This window comes from Heptranchias perlo, chromosome 27 (assembly GCF_035084215.1).
Source record: "Heptranchias perlo isolate sHepPer1 chromosome 27, sHepPer1.hap1, whole genome shotgun sequence".
In the NCBI taxonomy this organism is placed as follows: Eukaryota; Metazoa; Chordata; class Chondrichthyes; order Hexanchiformes; family Hexanchidae; genus Heptranchias; species Heptranchias perlo.
This window is the reverse complement of record NC_090351.1, coordinates 30,323,829-30,348,765: the sequence shown is the minus strand read 5'-3', so window position 1 is coordinate 30,348,765 and position 24,937 is coordinate 30,323,829. Positions and strand designations below refer to the sequence as shown.

At 44.2% G+C, this 24,937-nt stretch overlaps 1 long non-coding RNA gene across 1 annotated transcript in view; it reads right to left on the bottom strand.

The window, feature by feature from the left end:
• Positions 1 to 3,526: 3,526 nt before the first annotated feature.
• The window catches only part of LOC137344522 (uncharacterized), a 58,965-nt gene continuing 37,554 nt past the window's right edge, over positions 3,527 to 24,937 (bottom strand). The window contains exons 2-3 of the long non-coding RNA XR_010968373.1: positions 17,520 to 17,612; positions 3,527 to 4,812 (exon numbers count right to left, since the gene is read on the bottom strand). This is a non-coding gene — a long non-coding RNA (uncharacterized lncRNA). The remainder of the gene's footprint in view (positions 4,813 to 17,519; positions 17,613 to 24,937) is intronic.

Below are 24,937 nucleotides of genomic sequence, written 5' to 3'. Positions count from 1 at the left end.
CAAGAAGGCGGCTCACCACCACCTTCTCAAGGGCAATTAGGGATGGGCAATAAATGCCGGCCTCGCCAGCGACGCCCACATCCCATGAACGAATAAAAAAAAATCTAACATATCACGAGCTCTGGCACAATACATTGCTGAACACTTCTTGTGCTGTCTTTCTGGTCGATAAATGAAATCAAATAGTCTGCGGGTCATCTTGACTTTGGACGTTATTATAATATCGATTCAACTGCCCGTTATACAACTCTCCCTGTTGCCAATTCTGTTGACTTCAATAGAAATGAAAATCGGGGAGAGATATATAACGGCCGGCTGATCTGGTATCGCCCGTTTTACACCAGTGTCCAAAGTCAAAATTACCCCCTTTGTCTATGAAATTCCCCTCATTATCTATAATCACACATTTCTGCTAGTCTTCTATTGTATTTTTAAACATACCATTTTCATAAAGCTAACTATAAATTCAAGATACAAAAATCAGAAATGCTTGATGTGACACATTTTATTCCCTCAATGTCTTCTCCCCTCCCCTTCTGACCAGGGTGTATAGAGAGGACCAGTTAGAGTTAATGTCAAAAAGTATAGGTGGCACAATAATGAATAAATATAGGATGTAAGGCTAGAAACTCTATTCGATTTGCCATTGAGGGATAGGGAGAAACCTTGCAGAATTGTGTAAATCCAAGATAAAGCAGAATTGTATATAATATGTAGAGGGAACAGGCTTGATGGACCAAATGACCCTTTTCCAGTCCATGCTTTCTGTTATGTTGGTATTTTTTTTAATTCACTCTCGGGATGTGGGCGTCGCTGGCAAGGCTAGCATTTATTGCCCTTCCCTAGTTGCCCTTGAGAAGGTTGTGGTGAGCCACCTTCTTGAACCTTTGCAGTTCGTGTGGTGAAGGTACTCCCACAGTGCTGTTAGGTAGGAAGTTCCAGGATTTTGACCCAGTGACGATGAAGAGACGGTGATATATTTCCAAGTCAGGTTGGTGTGTGACTTGGAGGTGATGGCGTTCCTATGCTGCCCTTGGCCTTCTAGGTGGTGGTCGTCACAAGTTTGGAAGGTGCTTTCGAAGAAGCCTTGGTTAGTTGCTGTAGATGGTACACACTGCAGGCATGGTGTGCCGATGGTGGAAGGAATGAATGTTTAAGGTGGCGGATCAGGTGCCGATCAAGCGGACTGCTTTGTCCTGGATGGTGTCGAGCTTCTTAACTGTTGTTGGAGCTGCTCCCATCCAGGCATGTGGAAAGTATTCCATCACACTCCTTACTTATCCCTGGTAGGTGGTGGAGAGGCTTTGGAAAGTCAAGAGGTGAGTCACCCGCCGCAAAATACCCAGTCTCTGCCTTACTCTTGAAGTTACAGCATTTGTGTGGCTGGGCCAGTTAAGATTCTGGTCAATGGTGACCCCCAAGATTGATGGTGGGGGTTTCAACGATGGTAATGTCATTGAATGACAAGGGGAGGTGGTTGGACTTTCTCTTCTAGGAGATGGTCATTGCCTGGCACTTGTGTGGTGCGAATGTTACTTGCCAATTATCAGCCCAAGCCCAGACTGCTTCATTATCTGAGGAATTGCGAATATCTCAGGCCTTGTTTGTATACCTCCAAACAAGATAACCACTTGCCATTGCAAGAATGGAGCAATATCTGATGACATTTTCTGATGCCATTTACAAGAAAAGGTTAACCTCACACAAGAATTATTCTTTAAATGGAAGAACCTGAATCTTTGGTCTGAACCAGCCCAGTTTGAATTATTTGGATGTCAAGTCTGGGCTCACTTTTTAATAGTTTTATCGATTGATCAGAATCTCAAAATGAAATGAAAATCTTGCTTGGAAGGAGTTAAATTACAACACTTTTTCAAAACCAAAAAGATAATATCAATATACCCGGTGAATAAAACTGTAAAATTACTAAATGAAAATGCATTTTCCGAGGATTTCAAATCAGTTCAATTAAACTCTGTCGCCCTCTGGTGGTGCTAATGAGCTTCTGCTATTAAAGCAAATATCGTATTTGTTTCTGAAGGGGCAATTTTAACCCTGTTCACCCAGCGAAAACCAGACGGGCAGTTAAAATCAGCCGAGTGACTAACAAGCCAATGTCCCGCGCCCTTCCCACAGTCTGGAGTTTTAACCTGTTCTTCTGAGCAGGCCCTGAAATCAGCAGGGCCCTTCTTTAAATATGCAGATTGAGTTTCGATGATGTCATCGAGGCCCGACTGCTATTTTAACTGGTGGTCCGAGTGGGGAAGTGGGAGAAGGAGTTGGGGCCAGAAGAGGCAAAGTCTTTTTTATATAAAAAGTTATATTTTTTTCCACACTTTCCTTTTGGGGCCAGAAGGAGCAGGAGTGTATGGGAAAAGCCTCTATTTATAGGTCACCCTAAGAAAAGAAGCAATTACAGTGTATTATTTTTGGATGAGGTGTGAGAATGCTTTATAAATGTGAAGCTAAGATTAGGGAAGGCCTAAGATAGGCACCCTACTTCAGCACACCTACCTTTCAGAAGATTACTTTTGATTTCAACTTCTATAGAGTATTGATGTGGTAATTAGCCAGAAAAGCTTTATTTGAAATCTTCGAACAACACCCTCCTGCGAATCATTCAATGTGGAAATCGGACTGTGAGAGGAACTATTAAGTAATCAATTAAGTAAACGTTGGTCTGCATTATTTTATGTCTCCATGGAATTGGCTGCTCATTCCAAATAGTTCAAAGACCAGTGGAACAATGGGACTGAGAGATCGGGAAAAGAAAAGGATTTAAGCACAATAAAACAGTGGGAACCAGGGTGGTCTGGGATGAAATGAAATCAAAAAGTGAATGTTGATGTGCGTTACTTTACAAAACCTAGTTAATTAATTTGGAACTTGGGCCTAGCTAGAGTGCAGTGTGTTGATAATACCACCTTCTGTAGTGGCTTAAAGAGAAGAGCAGTGGGCACTTGTGATGTACGATTCTGTGAGACCTGATGGGTCACAATGGGGCAAAAAACCAAGAGGCTGCAACATCTAATTTATAGGAGATGCAAGATCTGCTTCCAGAAGTCAAGCAACACTACTGAGAGAGGGAATGGCTCATTAAAATTAAATTTACATCTTACTAGCGGCAGTGGGTTATGACTGACGCAGGGATTAACAGTATGTTTTATTTTTTCCTCCAATTTCCTCCCCTCTTATCCTGAAGGTGCTGATGAATGCCAGGGTTGGGGTTTCACCAGTGCCATCAGCACCCTGGCATCTCACTCAAATGAACCTAGACGATGAATAGAACCAGGCTATTTAACTGTTGATGTTGAGGGGTGGGGGTTCACAGCTGAACCCAGTCCTGTTCTTACCCAACTTCCACACACTTGCAAAGTCCAGGAAGGATTGCTGGATCGAGCTCAGGATAGCAGGAATTCTAGTTGACTTTCCTTTCATTAGTCCAGGGACGAACTGAGGCAAAACGATAGCAGCCACGTTGCCACCCCAAATGAGATCAGCTAATCCTGATAAGGTGGGGACTACCTTGAGCTCAATCTCAGAAAAGCACTCCCGACTACATCAGTGAGGTTCCATCATCAGTCATCCCTGTGGCCTACACGAGTGAGGCTGCAAATTTAGTGTCAATTAGTGTTGAGTGATGGGCAGCTTGCTGCAATGTGCTCGACGTCACAATGAACTCGGCTGTGACTGATTTAATTTAGGAATCTACAGGCACCAGAGAAAGAAGCCTTTCATCCCATCATTTAGAGCTGGATTAACATTTGTGTCCCATTGATGAACAGTCAATATTCTAACTAACTGTGCCGCCTAGCCCTTCTGCATATACATTATTACCACACTGACCCCAGGCACCTGTAGGAAAATCTCATATTGTCAATCAAAAGTAAGCCAATATTTTAATTGTTCCCTCACCCTGCTCAACCAACAGCTCGATACTCAGGGAGACCACTCGTGAGTTTGCCCCATGATTTTTATAATTAAAAAATATAAACAGAAACACTTTTCCTCACTTTCTAATTCCCCTTATATCTTCTACTAAAAACATGAGACAAGACAATTTTTATGAAGAGTATAGTTCATATAGCTTACTAGTGTTATTTGTGTCTGATGCACTGTAGACAATGGCAGATTTGATATACCTTCACCAGAAGCCACATTAAGTCACCATTCACTGCATCTTGAATCTAAAGTTCTCCATTGCAGCAAAACAATATGTAAAATGACATACTTTGGTGTTATCACAGTCCACATGATGTGGGATTAAGACAGCAGATCACAAAGTAACAAATTAAAGCTAGAGTCACAAACAAAATTCACTCTGAAGACTATGGGGTAGAATTTCCACACCAGTTTCCCAATCGTCTGTCATAACTTCAATATAAGACCAGCAGAAACCAGGAGAAATAGTATGGATTGGGAGAACCCTCGCAGAAATTCAAGGTGTACAATTATCTTGAGGCTGCCTCCATTTTCAGTGTCCATCATGGCCACTGTAATTTCCTTCTCCTTAGCAGCAAAATGTTATTACACCAACACAGAAATAAAATGAACGCATTTCAATTAAAAAGCAAAATACTGCAGATGCTGAGTGATGGGCAGCTTGGTGCAGTGCACTGGCCCTCACTAGAAGGATATGCTGATAGGGTTAGATGACGAGGAGTGGGAGGAGGCTTGTGTGGAGCATAAATGCCGGCATAGACCAGTTGGGCCGGATGGCCTGTTTCTGTGTGTAGGTTTGATGTGACTTGATGCTGGAAATCTGAACCAAAAGCAGAAAATGTTGGAAACGCTCAGCAGGTCAGGCAGCATCTGTGGAGAGAACAGATACGTTAATGTTTCTTGAAAACTCAAAAAATAAGAGATGGACTGGTGTGCATATATTTCCACACATATGACAAATCCAGAGAGGAATCATGAGTGGAATGATGTAACAGAACATCTCAGTATAATAATAGAAGGAAGTGTTAAGACATCAAAGAAACAAAGGTTGTGTAAATACTAAGGGAATGGGAGGCCTGGGGAAATACAAGAAAGTAGGACAGGTGGAAAACCTGGGGGTCAGGTATGAAATTGAAACAGCTAAAACTAGCTAAAGTCTGCCATTACTGAAGTCAGTGCTCAGACCAGAGTTGCTAGATGCCTTGGAGAACAATGAGATATTATTCTTGGAGCTTATGTTGAGCATTGTTGGACTGTATTTCAATGCTATTGTCTGATTTGGTAGAATTTGATAGTTAATTATAAAAATGATTTGACTATTGGAGGTTCTGATCATTACAATCAGGAAATAAAAACTTAAAGAGAAATTGTCACTAGGCTGGAAGTTTCCAGAATTTCTCAATTCCAGGATCAAGCTGGGAAAACTCCGTTGCAAAGTTGCCATATTGGTTGCTAGGGAGAGTTTTTGCTGAAATAGATGTTAAACGCACCATAATAAACAGCAACACACTGCGCTTTTACCACTGGGATCTGGGTTTGAATGTATCCTGGATTAATGGGGCGAAAATCTCTTCCCTCTGTGGGCTCTAAAGGTTCTGTGCATGACTACAAAATTGCCTGTAATTCAGCACAAAATTGCCTGTAATTCAGCGCTCAGAGGAACTACAAGGATGACAGCTATGAGAAGCGCGAAAATGAACAATGGTGCAGCAAATGTCCCTGTTCCGAGGTTATGATTAAAACAATTGTAAACAATTTTACAACACCAAGTTATAGTCCAGCAATTTTATTTTAAATTCACAAGCTTTCGGAGATTTTCTCCTTCCTCAGGCAAATGTTTCAAGAGCTCCTTGAAGCCTACGCATTTATACATATTGAACAATACATGGTGTTTACAGACTGCCCCTGCAACTGCCCGTTGCCAAGGCAATCACCGTGTTCAGACAGAGAGGTGTCACCTGCAGAACCCCCGAATACACATTCAACAAAAAAACAAACAGGGAAAAAAAACAGAGAAAAAAAACACAGAGAGAGGCAGAAACATCCGGAAGGCAGAGAGAGCCAGCAAATGACCCATTATATTAAAAACAGATAACATTTGTTCGCTGGTGGGGTAACGTGTAGCGTGACATGAACCCAAGATCCCGGTTGAGGCCACCAGGTGCATGGTTCATACTCCTGTGACTCGGCCAACGTTGTCTACCTCATACGTTGCAGGAAAGGATGCCCCAGAGCATGGTACATTGGCGAGACCATGCAGACGCTGCGACAACGGATGAACAGACACCGCGCAACAATCGCCAAACAGGAGGGTTCCCTCCCAGTCGGGGAACACTTCAGCAGTCATGGACATTCATCCACCGACCTTCGGGTAAGCGTACTCCAAGGCGGCCTTCGAGACACACGACAACGCAAAATCGTCGAGCAGAAATTGATAGCCAAGTTCCGCACCCATGAGGACGGCCTCAACCGGGATCTTGGGTTCATGTCACGCTACACGTTACCCCACCAGCGAACAAATGTTATCTGTTTTTAATATAATGGGTCATTTGCTGGCTCTCTCTGCCTTCCGGATGTTTCTGCCTCTCTCTGTGTTTTTTTTCTCTGTTTTTTTTCCCTGTTTGTTTTTTTGTTGAATGTGTATTCGGGGGTTCTGCAGGTGACACCTCTCTGTCTGAACACGGTGATTGCCTTGGCAACGGGCAGTTGCAGGGGCAGTCTGTAAACACCATGTATTGTTCAATATGTATAAATGCGTAGGCTTCAAGGAGCTCTTGAAACATTTGCCTGAGGAAGGAGAAAATCTCCGAAAGCTTGTGAATTTAAAATAAAATTGCTGGACTATAACTTGGTGTTGTAAAATTGTTTACAATTGTCAACCCCAGTCCATCACCGGCATCTCCACATCATGATTAAAACACTTTGTTGGATCAGACCTTAACCCTTCACCTGATCATGTTGTGCCTGGCCTGGGAGTCAAAAGTGGAAACATTTCCATTTCCCTGCACTAACACCTTTCTCATTGGCAAGCACAAAATTCATCCAGAAATCTGAAGAATAAATAAACTCTGACACAATGATTAATTCGCAATGCTGCCACAATAGTGTTATTATGTTATCCAGGCATTATTAGGTCTTTCCTTTTTTCATACGCATATGGTAAACATGTCAGACTTGGCTCAGTGGTAGTACCCTCATCTCTGAGTCAGTAAGTCATTGGTTCAAGCCCCACACCAGAATCTTGATCACATAATCTAAGCTGACACTTCAGTGCACCGTTAAGATATACTGTCTGAGGTGCTGTCTTGTGGATGCGATGTTAAATTGAGGCCCTGTCTGTCCTCTCAGATGGATTTAAAAGGGTCCCACATGAAGAAGAGCAGGGAAAGTCCCCTGGTGTCCTGGCCAACATTTATCCCTCAACCAACACCACCAAAGGCAATTGTCTGGTCAGTTATTTCTTTGCTATTTGTGGGACCTTGCTGTGTGGAAATTGCCTGCCACATGCGCCTATATTACAATAGTGACCATACCTTATTGGCTCTTAAGTGCTTTGGTACATCGTAAGGATGTGAAAGATGTTATATAAATGTAAGTTCTTTCTAAAGTGTCCAACAAGAAAGTTCAAGGGGCAAAGACCAAGAGATCACACCCATGTTGCAACTTGCTTTCTGTCTCTGGGAGGCAGCAGAGACTAACACATCTGTCCATGAAACAGTGATTCAAGAAAGATGGTGCCTGCATTTCTCCTATCAGCCACAAGAGTGCATGGCACAGCTAATCCTCAGCAAATAGTCAAGAGATCACTCTCCAGAATGGTTCAAACAAATCGCAAAATATTCCAGCTTTGAGCTTACCCCATGGAATTCAAACCCAGGCTTTGTAAACAGAATGTGCAATCAATTCGACCGCATTTAAAAATTCAAGTGGATTTCTCCAAACTGGCAACATCAGCTCAGTTGCTGCTGTTTGTTGTTTCAAATCATTTAGTTGTTGAAGTGCGTGATTTAAAATGACAGACTGTAACAAAATGCTGTATTCTTCTGTAATAATCTGTAACCTGCTTCGTCATTAGTTATTTTTTTTAAAAAGCTTCAAATGTTGGGAATCTGAAATAAAAACAAGAAATGCTGGAAATACACAGCTGGTCAGCATCTGTAAAGAGTAAAGAGAGGTTAACATGTCAGGTGTATGCCCTTCATCAGAACGGTTCATACCTGAAACGTTAACCTGTCCTTTCTCCCTGCAGACGCTGACTGACCCGTTGTGTATTTCCAGTATCTTGGGGGTGAAATTGGTCTTGGGCAGTAGAGCAAAACCCGAGATAGCGAGTCGGCAGCCCGTTTTACAATCCGTCCAATTTTCAATTGGACAGGGTACAAAACCGACTGTCAATTTGCTAGCACACATTTTGCGCTGCCTCCCAGAGACACATTCACCCCCTTTCTATTCTCTTTTTTTTGTTGTTGTATAGAAGATGCTGACGTCTTCTTCAGCTTTTGGACATATTCATAGACTCACAGAGCAAAATAATCAGTCATCGTTATTCCTGTTACCACAAACTGCAACAGGAGTAGCGACCTGTGTTGCTGTGTTACAAAATGCTGTTCTATTCCATGACGTAAAATAGATAATAAACCCTACGCACTATGGTTAAAATAACATTCGCATGTTGGATTCTTGTGTTTTCCTAATGCCATCTTTGCCACCACTGAATGGTGTGTAAAGGCCCTCCTTTAAGACGCTCCTCAAAACCTACCTCTTTGACCAAGCTTTTGGTCACCTGTCCTAATATCACCTTATGTGGCTCAGTGTCAAATGTTGTCTTATTGCGCTCCTGTGAAGCATCTTGGGACATTTTACTACGTTAAAGGCGCTATATAAATTCAAGTTGTTGTTACTGTTGTTGTTGAATGGGCACAACTCCAACTGGGATTTAAGTCAACCTGCAGGTCAGGCCAAGCCTGACCAAACTTAAGAATGTCAGTAATGTAACTGCACCAGCCTATTTCAGGAGCTTCCCCTGTGGGGGGGCCAGGGTTCCTTTTGCAACAGATAATGTTTAAGAAACAAAAAGCAGAAATGGCGGCGCAGGGTTTCCATCACCAGTTCGACCTTTGTAACCCCATATTGTCAAGGCCCACGCAACAGCTAAAATTAAATAGAACAATTCCCCCAGGGCACATCACATAAGTACAGATTTCCGTGTACTACCCTACCCTGGTGGCAGGCACTGAACTCTTGTGCTGAAACATAATACGGCCATTGGATTTCTTGCCTTCAAGAAGCCTTTTTGTTTGTTTTGTGCTTTTGGGGCTCCTTTCTCTCTGTCCCTGGTTGGATTGCCACCACTATTGCTGCTCTAAACCTGATGATTGATAGGGGACCAGGCGGAGGTCTACGTTCATTTTGTTCCCCCTCATCAATCCGAGAAGACCCACAAACAGCACGATTGAAATCAGAAACTCAGTGAAGCGAGGGACTCTGGGCATGAAGCAACATCTCACCGCCTTATGCCACTACGCATTGGTGCTCTGGTACTCAATTTCATTGTGTTGCCCCTGGGTGTTGGCACATGAAGCATTGCTATTGAGTGTGTTTACAATATTACCCATAAAGAAAGAACTCGTGTTTATATAACACCTTATCACAGTTCTCAAGATGTCTCAAAGCATTTCATACTTATCAGTTACTTAAGTGGAATCACTGTTGCTATAAAGGTAAATATGAACAGCCTTGTCCATTTAATCTACTTTTGGTGGTGATGGTGGAAAGAATCTTAGCCAAGATACTAAGGGAACTTCCAGCTCTCCTTCGAATAGTGGCAGTCTGACAAGGCAGCAGTCCTCAGTTGCAGTGAAGTGTAGATCTAGATTGCAGGCTTATGTCCTGGAAGGGGCTTAAACACCCAACCTTTTAAACTCCGAGGTAAGAGAACTAGCAACTGAGCCAGGTTGATACTTGTCAGTGGTGGTGTCTAATAAATACCGATGTAGTAATTATTTACTAACTTCCCCTCTCACTTCTTCAAGATAAGACAGCCACTCATCTGAGTTTATGTTTTCTTTTCAATGAAATGCTCCGTTATTTCTCTCTTGAATGATACACCAGGCAAGATGGGCCAAATGGCCTCCTTCTGTGTTGTATCATTCTATGTATGATTTCAATCTTTTTGATACAGTTTCCAACTCTCATTTCCCTTAACTGTTGCAGCCAGGCAGGACAAGCTACAACCGTGGGCAAGGCTGTCGGGTCGCTCGATGTTGAGGGCAGTGTTCGCACAGGTTGAGGTCAAGCAATGCTTGCTGTGAGGGCGAGGTTGATTCAGCCCACCAGGCTGGCAGCGGCACCAGCATGATTTACGTGGGCAGAACAAGAAACTAATGATGGCGAGTGACCTTTCAGCTCACCCACTATTAACATTCAGATCTGATTGTCCTTTACGCAGGTATTTTATCTCCTATTTAGGTCAATGAATTGAAACAACATGGGGGAAGCTTTGCCGTGTAGACTATTTATAGCAAAATCATAAACACCTGTACAAGGAACACATTTACGATTTTGCCACAGATGTGTTTGTACCAAGTTATTTTATACCAGTAAATATACCTGAAAATTCCGATTGAGTGTATATTAAAGAAAAAACCTCTTGCTTTTCTCTTGAGCATTTTTGCATTATTAGCTGGGTTATTGTCTGAGATACATATCACACTGTGCACACAACGGACTCAAGGGAGACATAACCCCTCACAGATTCAGTTTGTATTTCATTTCTGTTTAATTTTCTCAATCATTTTTTCCACTTTCCTTTTCTCCCCTGAGGGGGTTGAAGCCTAAACATCTGTTTGCAGTTCCACATCTGCCACCTCCACCTGGAAGTAAAGTGTGCACTAAAGATTGGGCACAAGAGTGTATGCAAAAGAACAATATTTGTGTAAAGGCTTGAAACGGTACCTGCCAAAGGGTTGGTGGGTTTGCTGCTTGGGTATGCGCCATGTTCGATGAGCCTTCAAATAAATAGATGCTATAGTGAGGGGAACCCGCACCTTAACCTTACTCCTGAGAATAGGTCCATCCTATTTAGATGCATCTTCTGCAAAACCCCAAACCTTCAATACCAAAGGAAGCAGTGTTGCCCACATGTCTCCACTGTGCATTGTGAACAGTCGAGCAACTTTTCTGTCCCCACCACGACTTCCACTTTTATAGTGAGCTGCAGCCCTTTAAGAGCTGGTCCCATGCCCAATTTTCCAATCCTGAGCCAAGTGTGGTGCATGACAAGCTCCCTGTAGCCTAGTCAAAATAGGTAGCTGGGTTTAGTATTGGAAAATTGGTGCTATGGATGTAGGTGCTCCCAAACTTTGGGCCAACACAAGGCCATTTTTGCCAGGATTGGAAAATTATGTCACTAGGCTACTTTATCATAGGGGCAGTCAGGGTAGGTTACAGCCGAGCCCAATGTTTCCTCTGCTGAAGGCCCCACATGTGCATTTTCAGCAGGAGCAGGAACCCTGGCTGATCTTGCCCTTCGCTAACCCAGGGATGCTGAGGCCAATTGTAGAGCCCCAAATGTCACCTCTGCTGATTTCAGCAGAGCTCAGCGCAGCCCAGACATCAAACTAGAGACTCCCTTGGTTTGGATGGCTCACTGGATAAACTCACTGACCCATCAGAGAGCTTATCATTTTATGACTTCACATTATTTACAGAAGTTGACATGGAATCCATTGTTCTCCAGATGTTATTTCTGCCAGTTATCCACTGATGCCAGAAATACCTTGGCCTCCCCATTACTGTAATAACTACCACATGACATTATTTCCCTTCAGGTCCTGCACTGCTATAAAGAAACAACTTGTATTAATATAGCTCCTTATCATATCCTCAAAGCATTTCACATCCAATGATTTACTTTTGGAATGTACCTCTTGTTATGTAGACCAACACAGCAGCTAATTTGGAAGAAATAAGATCCCACAAATGGCAAATGAGATGATTGATCAATTAATCTACTTTTGGTGATGCCAGCCGTGACACTGGGAGAACTTCCTGCTCTTCTTCAAATAGTATCTTTAAAGCCCAACTGAACAAGCAGACAGGGTCTCAGTTTAATGCTTCATCCTAAAGACAGGGGAAGGGTGAATTTCCTCACGGTGAGTTGCACCGCTGTTACGCCAATGGACAGAGATGTGCGCCAGCTGGTGGTCAGGAGAAGTATTTACACGAGGGTTTCCTAATCCAGCTTATTTACATGCCCATTAGAGTAGAGATTGGCGTAAATCCCATGTAAAAGGGGTGTAAGCTGCTGGAGACATGGAAACTGGAGTGCAGCCTTTAAAAAGATCGTTCAGCATGCAAACTTCAGAAGCAGGAATGGGGACAACCAAATAAGGAAGGAATAGTCCTTGGCTCACTCAACTGACTCTCAGACAACTGCTGCATGTCCCACCAATTTCTTTCTCAGCCTTTTCAAGAATGTTTAGAGCAGGCCCCTCTTGAGCAAGCAGCCACACAAGACAGCGGGACATGGCACCCAAACACACCAACAACTTGCATTTATATAGCACCTTTAACGTAGTAAAACATCTCAAGGTGTTTCACAGGAGCGTTATCAAACAAAATTTGACACCGAGCCACATAAGGAGATATTAGGAAAGGTGACCAAAAGCTTGGTCAAAGAAGTAGGTTTTAAGGAGCATCTTAAAGGAGGAGAGAGAGGTGGAGAGGCAAAGAAGTTTAGGGAGGGAATTCTAGAGCTTAGGGCTTAGGCAGCTGAAGGCACAGCCGGCAATGGTGGAGCGATTAAAATTGGGGATGCGCAAGAGGCCAGAATTGGAGGAGCATAGAGATCTTGGAAGGTTGTCAGACTGGAGGATGTTACAGAGATAGGGAGGGGTGAGGCCAGGGAGCGATATGAAAACGAGGGTGAGAATTTTTAAATTGAGGTGTTGCCGAACCTGGAGCCAATGTAGATCAGCGAGCACAGGGGTGCTGGATGAACGGGACTTGGTGCTGCTTAGGACACGGGCAGCAGAGTTTTGGATGAACTCAAGTTTAATGGAGAGTGGAAGATGGGAGGCCAGCCAGGAGAGCATTGGAATAATTGAGTCTAGAGGTGACAAGGGCATGGATGAGGGTTTCTGCAGCAGATGAGCTGAGGCAGGGGCGACACAGAAGAAAAACACAGAGTGTTTGTAACTCGGACCTCCAGGCCCTCCTTGAGGAAGTTGAATTAAGGAAGGCACAGACTCCTGGGTGTCCGTACCAGCAAGCCTGCCATCAATGTTACTCGTGCCACCTTGGTGGAAGGTGGCACTGATCTAATGGCACTAGATTAGCCACCCCGCTGATCAGTGGAGACAAAGTTGCAGGGCCCAGTGGAATGATGACAGCTAGAGTTAACATGCCTGATACTGTCAGAGGCAAGTCCAGGTCTGGATAGGTAGAATAGCAAAAAAGAAAATCACAACAAGAAGTGTGTCCCGGCTGTAGAAATGGTTCGTCAAACTCTCCGGACTCTACAGAATCTATAACTGCCCACATCTACGTTTATCAGCTGATCCTGGCAACAACACCTCCTTATAATCTCAGTCTAAGTTACCATGAGTAAATAGAATCACAGAATCCTGCTGCATAGAAGGAGGTCATTCGGCCCATTGTGTCTGTGCCGGCTCTTAGAAAGAGCTATCTAATTAGTCCCAGCGCCCTGCTCTTTGCCCATAGCTCCTGTTCAAGTATATATCCTTTTGAAAGTTGCTATTGCATTTACTTCCACCACCCTTTCAGGCAGCGCACTCCAGATCTTAACAACTCGTTGTATAAAAAAATGTCTCCTCATTTCCCGCCTGGATTTTTTGCCAATTATCTTAAACCTGCGTCCTCTGGTTACCGGCCCTCCTGCCAGTGGAAACAGTTTCTCCCCATCTACCCTATCGAAACCCCTCATCATTTTGAATAATACATGGAGACCGTAAAAGCTGAAAACTGCGAACTGGTGCACCATTGCCCCTCATTAGCATACGTTGAAATGAGGACACTTGGGATCCAACGGATGGATCACGGGAAGCGATTTAATGGCGGAAAAAGCATAGAAACAACTTCCGCCTTATTTTCCTGCCGTGTTTATACAACAAAAACAACTTGCATTTATATAGCGCCTTTAACGTAGTAAAACGTCCCAAGGCGCTTCACAGGAGCTTTAGCAAACAAAATTTGACACCGAGCCACATAAGGAGATATTAGGACAGGTGACGAAAAGCTTGGTCAAAGAGGTAGGTTTTAAGGAGTGTCTTAAGGGAGGAGAAAGAGGTAGAGAGGCGGAGAGGTTTAGGGAGGGAATTCCCAAGCTTAGGGCCTAGGCAGCTGAAGGCACGGCTGCCAATGTTGGAGCGATTAAAATCGGGGACGCACAAGAGGCAAGAATTGGAGGAGCTCAGAGATATCAGAGGGTTGTAGGGCTGGAGGAGGTTACGAGGAGGGGAGAGGCGAGGCCATAGTGGGATTTGGAAACAAGGATGAGAACTTTAAAATCGAGGTGTTCCCTGACCAGGGGCCAATGTAGGTCAGCAAGCACAGGGGTGGATGGTGAATGGGACTTGGTACAAGCAAGGATACGGGCAGCAGAGTTTTGAATGAGCTCAAGTTTATGGAGGGTGAAAGGTGGGAGGCCGGCCAGGAGAGGATTGGAATAGTCAAGTCTAGAGGTAACAAAGGCATGGATGAGGGTTTCAGCAGCAGATGAGCTGAGGCACGGGTGGAGATGGGCGATGTTACAGAGGTGTAAGTAGGCGGTTTTGGTGATGCAGCGAATATGTGGTTGGAAGCTCATCTCAGGGTCAAGCAAGACACCAAGGTTGCAAACCATCTGGTTCAGCCTCAGACATTGGCCAGGGAGAGGGATGGAGTCAGTGGTTAGGGAACGGAGTTTGTGCCAGGGACTAAAGACAATGGCTTCGGTCTTCCCAATACTTAGTTGGAGGAAAGTTTTTCTGTCGGACAAGCAGTGTGACACGTCAGAGACAATGGAGGGGTCGAGGGAGGCGGTGGTGAGGCAGAGCTGGGTGTCGTCAGCATACATATGGAACCTGACGTGTTTTCGGATGATGTCGCCGAGGATTAGGATGTAGATAAGAAATAGGAGAGGCCGAAGGATAAATCCTTGGGGGACTCCAGAGGTAATGGTGCGGGAGCAGGAAGAGAAGCCATTGCAGGCTTCACTCCAGCATCTCCAACAGTACCATGCCAGTGTCAACTTAGATTAAGTACTTAAGTACTGGAGTACTACAAGGTTCTGACTCAAGGATGTTACCATTGAGTCTAGATAACATTATTTATTACCCTTTTGCTACCTGTAAGCAGACTTTACACTTGACAGATGTTAAGAAAAATAAGAAAGTAATTTTGTAAAAATGATGACTGATATATTCCATTCAAATTGCTGGCAGTGAGTTTAAAGCTGCAACTCAGCCTCAAGGTTACTCTGACATTTCTGAGCCATTCTAGTTTTACCCTTGTAGTTTAAGACATGATCAGAAGTGCTTGATTGAATTGAAACTTTGTAACTCACTGCCAAGATCGGTTGTCCTTTCTATGAGACTGACCTGCACAGTATAGAGGCATTAAACCAGAAATGAAGAGGATGATTATGAATTATATAATTGGATAATATGAAGTACTCTACTTAGATTTTGAGTAGAACTATTTAATTTGCAGCCACTCCAATAAGATGACGTGTGGACTGCTGTGCAAGTCTTGCCAAGTATTGTGAACCAATTACAAGGCTTCATACTCAAAGGCCCTTCTGAAAGGAGTGACTAACTCGTTGCATCTCTCCTGTTCTGCTGCTTGGCCTTGGAGAAAGTGACTCATTGTTTCCCCGGTCTCCTTGGTCTCTGCTCCCACTCAACCTTTTCTGCTTGTTCGTCAATCTGCATCTCCACGTTGGAATTTATTCTTGTCATTTTCTTTCTTCTCTCCACGCTGCCTACCCTTGGCTTCTGTTCTTAGCTAAATCATGACTCCATGCACAAGTAGTTGTTTAACATTCCTGTCACCCGCGCTTGCCATTTGCCTGGTTCTTCCCACTCCACCTTAATTAAATCCAAAACTCCACACAAAAGATATACAGATTATTGTTCTAACATCAGTTATTTTGGTTTAATAGTGTGATTGTGATATTCTTGGCCATGAATTTACTCGCCATTTTTGGCAAGATTCTTGCATAAAATCAGTGTACTTTGTGGGTAGATTCTGGGGCAGCACCTGCTTCTGCCCCGTAATGGCATGAATGTTATCTGCCAATTGTCAACTCAAGCCTGGATGTTATCCAGGTCTGCTGCAGGCTGGCATGGGCTGTCTCATCATCAGGATGCAGCCATCTTCTTCAGCACATCACCCCTTTTTTGCCTCCTCTTGTATTCACCCCTCATCCCTCCTCTCCTGAAGATGCTGGCTCATCACGGTTCATGATGAAGTATAGATACAGTCAGCAGCTCCCATCTAGCGGTACATCGCCATTTCTCAGCGGACAGTGCTGGCAGGCTATTCAACTACAGTGAGGCTTCACCGTCAAGCCTGATCCAATCCCTCATCCAATGCCCGCATGCAATTAATTCTAGCAAGAGGTAGCAATCAGGAATAGGAGCCCTGGATGACTTTTTTCTCTCCCTAACTGCATGCAGGATGCTAAGATCACTTGTAACACCCCCACACTGATCCTTTGTGCGAGTGGCTAAATCAGCAGAGCTCAGGGGTTGATCCTGAGATTTCCTTGGTCTGTTCGGTTCAATAAAACATCTCATGCATTTACCAACTGAGCCACGCTATCCTCTTTAAGATGATAATGCTTAAAAAGCACAAGGCCACAAGATAAGTGCGGATGAGAACGTGCCATTTGGCCCATCCATCATGACAGCTAAATGATTCCAAGGTTTCTACTTCCTGGAAATCCATTCCAAGCATTCAGCACTCTTTGTGTAAAGAAAAACTTCATCACATCAGTTTTAAATGTGCTTTTTATCAGGTTGAAACTGTGTCCCCATTTTCCACTGTCTAGGTTTACTACAATTTACCTTTTGTATACCATTTAATATTTTGTATACCTCTAAAAGGTTTCCTCTCAACCCTCAGTAGAACAAAAATGATTAATACAGAACATTCAGGAAACAGGTGCATCAACACATTCAGAATACAGTACTCCCTATTGCATTCATTTGCTAATTAATACTGCATGGGCTTCCATGTATGATCTAGTAATATTCAATCAGAAATACTGGGAGCACAGCAATCCATGTATTCACCACACAAACAAAAATGAAAGGGACGTGTTGCCTTAGCTCACTATACAGCTTAGCTTCTAACAAGCACTGCTTGGTGTGTCAACAGTGGAAAATCTTGTGTGCCTTTCCTGTTTGAAAGGGCTTGAGCTTATGGAAGTCAAGCTGTATTTTGTTAATGCTTTACCTGAACTGTCAGCAATCATGCACCTTAGGCCATTTGTTGCATAGAATAACAAATCGATATTACGAGCTCTGTTGAATGGCTCTTTTGATTTCTATATAAAAGGTGCACGCTCTTACGGTTTCACGGGCTCCCTCTTGTTGACACAGCTGGCAGATGCCGTTTCTTTACTGCTGAGGGGTTGAAATGGGAGCTGGCTTTCTTCACCTGCACTGAAGTAAAACAAAAAAAGTAGCACAGTTGTGGTGAAGTGAGAAAGTTCTGTTAAACCAAAAGTTTCCTTCGACCAGCAGCCTTGTTTGTGCGCTCCCCTACATAGCGGAGCGAGCACAGTGCTGGATCAATGATAAACATCTCTCCACATTTACGCTTTCAACAAACATTTCCACAAGTTATATTCAGGTCAAACTCAAAGTTGCTTTTGTTTTTGCTGGTTTGTCATTCAGTAAGGATTGAATTGGTGAAATTTTCCCCCAAATGTCTTTCCTTCCTCTCCTGAAAGCATTGACTCTCACCGAGGTACGGTTCCATGGGTGCTGGCTGCCTATCAGTATATCACCCATGTAGCTATCCCCTATATGGGGTATGGTGGTGTAGTGGTTATGTTACTGGACTAGTAATCCAGAGGCTTGAACTAGTAATCCAGTTCAAATTCTACCACGGTAGTTTGAGAATTTGAACTCAGTTTTTAAAAGCTGGTATCAGTAAAAGTTACCACGAAGCTGTCAGATTGTCGTTAAAAACCCAACTGGTTCACTAATGTACTTTAGGGAAGGAAACCTGCCGTCCTTACTTGATCTGGGCTTCATGTGATTCCAGTCCCACACCAACGTGGTCAACTCTCAACTGCCCTCTTAAAGTGGACTAGCCAGCCATCCAGTTGTAGTCAGGGCAATTGGGGATGGGCAATAAATGTCAGCCTTGCCAGTGATCCCCACATCTCGAGAATGAATACATTTTTTAAAATATGCAAGGCTAGACGGTAAGTGTCAGCAGGCTATTTGACCATGTAAGGAATCTCAGCCACGCCCATTGTTGCCAGCACCTGAAGTCTGCAGATGTGAACTTTCCAACTATCATGACTGTTTATTTTTTTCTTCCCTAACCCAGCTGGAATTAACTCAGCACACATTGGAATATGAACTTGGCCTTTATGTCTTTGTATCACACCAGGCAGTGACATCAAGAGAGCTGGAATCAGTGAATTAGGTTGTAATTACTGAAAATCGTAAGGGCTGTTTTACTTTTCTTTCTCAATGGCAGGAGAGAGAAGGTAGATGCTGCGATCACTTTTGGGGTCACTGAGAAAGTCCAAAAACTATGGGGACGATTTTAACCCTATCGGCTGGCAGAAACTGGGTGGATGAACAGTTAAAATGCCCCGGGTTACTTACCCCCCTGAAGCGGCCTGGATCCTGCCATCCTTGATTTTGACTCAGGCAGCTAAGCTGGCCACCCAAAGCAGAAAAACGGGCTCAATGATGTCGTCAGGCCCTGACTGCTATTTTAACACCAGCCTGAGCGGGAAAGCCACAGTGGCTTTACTTTCCTTGTGGGGTCAGGACGAGCAGAAGCAGCGTCCTCAGGGGCCCACAAGGAAAGTTTAAGCCTCCCTGACCTGGACTCCTCCCACACAATCCCTTCCTCTCCCACAAGACCCTCCCGGAACAAACCCTCGTCTCCATTTACTTACCTGCTTGCCGGCGGGCGGCCATGGGCTGCCCTATTCTCCGCAGGCCAGCAGCTGCTTCCAGCCCATTCTATGCAGGAAGTCGACTAGCGGTATGTTAATAAGGCCCTGGGAGTTAAAATAGCCCGGGCCTGTTTCTTGCTGCAGCAGGTCAGTATTTAACTGGCCCTGCAACCCACCACCCAAAACCCAGCCAGAGTTAAAGTTGAGGCCTATATTTTAGTTGGCATTGTGTTGCAGTAAGCAGTACTGTTATATGTCAATGCTATTTTGTATACACTCCCAGTTCAGTTATATGTGAGGTCTGCCATTCCTGCTGGTAGTAGTGACTGAGGATTATATCAGTAATTCCCAACATTGTTTTCCCAAATGTTCTTAACTACTGAATTATCATTTTGAAACAAATGGAGCAAAGGTCGCTCTCTTTCCCTTCCTCACCGGAGGCAGCAATCTTTTCATACCAACCCGATGCTGTTTTATTTGAACATTCATGGGAGGCAGTGGTGCATTGCCAGAGATATGCAGCCACCTGCATTGTTTTATTCATGCGGCCAGACCTGAAGCACTTGGAATGCCAATTTTTGCCCAGAATCAGCTTGCGGTACAACAGCTTGTCTGATTGCCTCCGCTGTTATTCCACAGTGTGCACAAAAACAGAAGTGCCCACTTTTTCTGCACTAACGGAAAGGTTTTTTTTCTCTCTACAATGACATCAAGAGCATCTCTAGAATGCTCCTTACACGCGGACCATGTCTCTGAGCACTTCACTATAATGGGGAAAGGCATACAGTGAACGCTGAGCGTGGAGAAAGGGGAGAGAGATGGAAAGGCTTGGAGAGATGAACAGTAGGGTTTGGAGGAGGTTTTTGAAAGCAGGGAGAGAGGGAGCAAAAAGTGGGCATGGAATTTCCAGAGGGAAGGAACATAGTGGGGGTGAAATTTGACTTGGGGGGGGGACGCAACAACGGGCGGTATCGCATCAGCCACCAGTTATGCGTCCTGCTCAACATTCAGTTCCAATGAAGTCAATGGAATTTCTGGGCCAATGTATAGCATCAGACTAAAGCAGTTCTGCTCTGTCAGACTGTTTAGTCACTTTTTACATATAGCTGTTGCCAGTGGAATAAAACAGAAACGTAAACAGGTACTTTCCCCGAGTCTCGGGAATCTAGTGGTGGGTATGTGTCCGAGGTAGATACGTCCCGCACAATATTCATTTCCGTTGAAGTCAATATGAAACTGAATATTGAACAGGATGCCTAATGGGCAGCAGATGCCACACTGCCCATTTTTCATCCCTGCCCACGTCGGATTTCACCCCCACTGGTTGAATGAGCAGTCGCTGATTGTGGTGCAGAGGGAGCGAGAGGTCTCCTTAGCCCTGCTTCCAAGTCACATCAATCCTATTGAAACGATATGTACCATGCCCCCGGACATGTCAGGGCAGATGTCTGAGTGTGGCTCGGTGTCACATTTTGTCTGATAACACTCCTGTGAAGTGCCTTGGGACGTTTTTACTACGTTAAAGGCGCTATATAAATGCAACATGTTGTTGAGTCCTCCAAGAACTCAGGCTGTTCCCAGAGACAGTAGCGATAGTATCCCCTGCAGCGCTAGTGCACCGCTGGCCACGCACTGAACCTGATGTGGCGATGCCAACTACTTCATGCAAGAGCTGTGTCAGACTGTTTACTCTCGTCTGTCTTGTTTGCTTGTAAGCAAAAACAAATAGACATAAGGCTTTAAACACAAAACCTGAACTGAAAACAGCTTACTCCCTCGGGTTGCTTCCAGTATACTGTGTGCAGCATAATGAGGTTTCACGTGATGCAACAGATGTGTACATTATTTAAAAAAGAAAGCTCTGAATAGTTGTCCACCCCATCCCTTCCCTGAATCAGTCACCATATGAGCAGCAGAAGCCAGAAAACTGCAGTCAGTTAGATTGTATTCAATCCCACTTATACTACAAGACTTTGATTCCCCCTCACCGTCACCCCAGAAGCATATCTTACATGTATCCAACTCCTGAGTAAAATTTGAAACTGTAAACATGGACTGTGCTAATTGAAACTTTTGATGGTCAAATAACAGGAACCCATTGACCGGACTGGTGCTTTACTTCAAACTTCTCTGCACAGTAAGGACTTTTGTGCTGATTTGTCATCTGAATGGAATTCAAACCTGTACGTAGGTTAGGATCATCCAGAGTGTATTTTGTAGACTCCTGGGGAAAAGATTGCTGAATTATGCATTTCCCTGGTTCAAGATGATAATGTTTAGCATCAAACTAAAGGAGTTCCGCTCTGTCAAACTGTTTAGTCACTTAATGCATATAGCTGTTGCCAGTGGAATAAAACAGAAACCCAAACAGGTATTTTCCATGACTCTTGGGATTCTAGTGGTGGGTATGTTTTCATGGTACAAATTTCAGATTTGCCCGAGTTGTTCTCTCAGATTCAGCACTATCGGTCACTCCTGTAAGTGGATCCCATGTCCCTTATGTGTCTGGATTATAAGGGACATGGGATCTACTTACAGGAGAGCCTGGAGTTTACCTTTACTGCCCGATATCTAGTTGTATTTTTTTTTTATGCGTTCATGGGATGTGGGCGTCGCTGGCAAGGCCAGCAATTAATTGCCCATCCCTTATTGCCCTTGAGAAGGTGGCGATTAGCAGCCTTCTTGAACCCCTGCAGTCCGTGTGGTGATGGTTGTTCCCACAGTGCTGTTAAGTGGGGAGTTCCAGGATTTTGACCCAGCGACGATGAAGCAACGGCGATATATTTCCAAGTCGGGATGGTGTGTGATTTGGAGGGGAACGTGCAGGTGTTGTTCCCATGTGCCTGCTGCCCTTGTCCTTCTAGGTGGTAGAGGTTGCAGGTTTGGGAGGTGTTGTCGAAGAAGCCTTGGCGAGTTACTGCAGTGCATCCTGTAGATGGTACACACAACAGCCATGGTGCGCCGGTGGTGGAGGGAGTGAATGTTTCGGGTGGTGGATGGGGTGCCAATCAAGCGGGCTGCTTTGTCCTGGATGGTGTTGAGCTTCTTGAGTGTTGTTGGAGTTGCACTCAACCAGGCAAGTGGAGAGTATTCCATCACACTCCTGACTTGTGCCTTGTAGATGGTGGAAAGGTATTGTGACCTGGGGGGTTGTAACAATGAAACGCCACATTGCGTGAATTCGAAGTCTTAATCTCACACACTGGCATTTCTATCTTTTGATACTAGGCCGATAAATCAAGAGGATGATTTATTTCTGATATAATATATGAATCAACAGAATTACACTTAGTGAATTTTAATCTATTTTGTATCGCTCCCTGGAATGTTTGAAATAACAAAGCACATCACATTACCCAGTTAGTGGGCTAACTCCACTTTTCTGACTAGCACTTTCTCTGAAACTAGTCGGCACTAAACTGAAGTAGAAATCTTTCGCTCTCTGCGTCTGACTTCTTTTCTAGATTTCGGAAGACTCTTTCTTGGCTGGACAGGACACCCAAGGCCTAGAAATTCCTTTGGGCTGTTTTTTAAAGTGCCATATGGGTGAGGGGACCGATCCCTGCACCTGAGGTCAGAGAACCGAAGATTGCAAGAAATTAGTCCTCAGGCCTCATCTTAATATTCTGGGCCAGCTGCCGGTGCCTGTCTCACCTCCACAGGCAACTGGCCCAATGGAAGCCTGCAATTCAGGTCACCCACCTCACCTTCAGCGGCCCTGAGGTAAGTCCCAGGACTGTGGGGGGGTGGGGGGGGAGGGGGAGGTGTGGAGGGCAGGACGGCCGGCAGCGGCCACTGGAAGTACTGTGGAACGGGAGGAGTACAACTGCTCCTCCTGGCTTCACCTTAAAAAATGACCAACTTGCCTTTTGGTAAGGCTAGGCCACATCCACGTCCCGAAAACCTGAGCGGAGCAGCCCAATTTATGAAAAGGGTCTTTAAACAGACGCTAGCCTCTCATTAGCATATGCAAAGGGCCTGATGCCTGAAAAGTGGCCAGACCCAATTTTGGGTCAGACAGTTGACCTGGGATGAAGCTTATGCTGGATATGCTGCTTTATGTACTGAGATGTGTTTGGACATCAGGATTCATTCAACCTGAACAAGGAAAAATGGATCAGAGCAGACATGAGGTTTGTTTTGGTATCCAACCAAGCAGTGTGATGTGAGTACAGGAACTGGGCATACTAATATATTGATAATTAGAGGTCAGAGTCAGCCTACAATTGATTTCATCTAAATGCCAGTAAATATTTTGCAATGTGTGTGTGCATGTCTCAAAAATAATTTAAATCTTATCTCTATTGAAAGCTAGCAGTATATTATTGGCACAACTGCCATCTTTTGCCAAGTACAAACCTGGATAGGGGGAAGTTCAGAGCAGAGTAGAGTTCGGGATGACAGCCTTGAATTCTGATATTTGCCTTGCTGCTGGTGTAAATTAATTAATACCTGCACGCTATCAGACAAACAAATAACTGGAAAAAGAACTTTAGTGTTGAAAAGATCAGACTTTTGCAGGATAATATTCTGAGCAAGTGCTGCCAGTAGGAAACCTTGTCGACCACCAGTGCAGATCAGGAAATCCAGTGGCAGCGCTCCTGCGGTTTTCCACTGGCGGGAGGGTTGGTAACCAGAGGACACAGATTTAAGGTAATTGGCAAAAGAACCAGAGGGGAGATGGGGAGATTTTTTTTTTACACAGCGAGTTGTTATGAGCTGGAATGCGCTGCCAGAAGGGATAGCGGAAGCAGAGTCAGTAGTAACTATCAAAGGGGATTTAGATATATACTTGAAAAGGAAAAGGTTGCACGGCTATGGAGAAAGAGCAGGGGAGTGGGACTAATTGAAGAGCTGGCACAGGCATGATGGGCTGAATGGCCTGCTTCTGCACTGTATGATTCTATGTCTTGTCAGTTGGCAAGGAACGAGCCTGCAATCGGAAAATGTAGGCTCTGGAATTAGATTGACATTTCAAGCATTTCTGGACACCACAGTCAAAAGCCATCTATAGCCCAACGATTATAGTCAGGGCCACGCAACTCCATCTACATTCAGCAGTTTTGTACACTGATCTCAGATTATGGCAACTGGGCTCAGTAGACGTATGAAGTGGAGCCAAAACCTTTTTAACCTTTCAATTAAATTTGCAGTTTGTATTTGCATTAAATTCCACGTTTGTCCAATTGGTTCCAAATGTTGCCATTGACCTGCCTGAGGCTATCCACTCAGCCTTGAAACCGTTAAATACAGGAGAACCCAGCAGTTGATTCTATGCTGTACTGTTCCACCTTTGTGCGTGTGATATTTACAGCTTCAATCAACCCACTGTTTACACAGAACCAGGTGTAAAAGGTCAATTGTAACAAACGCTCCTTTGTGAATGTAGCTCAACAATGGCCCTACATATTCACAAAAGTACAGCATGTTCATCTAATCTATCTTCATTTGTATAGGGTGTAGTTTGTTTGACATTGTTTCCACCCATATATTTCACAATATAGTTGTTCTGTGCCCAATGATATGAGGCTATTTCTCTTTCCCAGAGACTGCCAATTTTTACATTGAATTAAGAGCATATTAAAAGAAAAAAAAAATACAAGCTTTGTTAAGAGGGCTACTTTGGGATCTCCCTTAATGGTTCAGTTTAGAAATGCACCTCCTGCACCATACACGAGGAGGAAAACCAAGTCCACCTACTTCCACCTCTGTAACATCGCCTGTCTCCGCCCCTGCCTCAGTTTATCTGCTGCTGAAACCCTTGTCCATGCCTTTGTTACCTCTAGACTTGACTAATCCAAAGCTTTCCTGGTCGGCCTCCCATCTTCGACCCTCCATAAACTT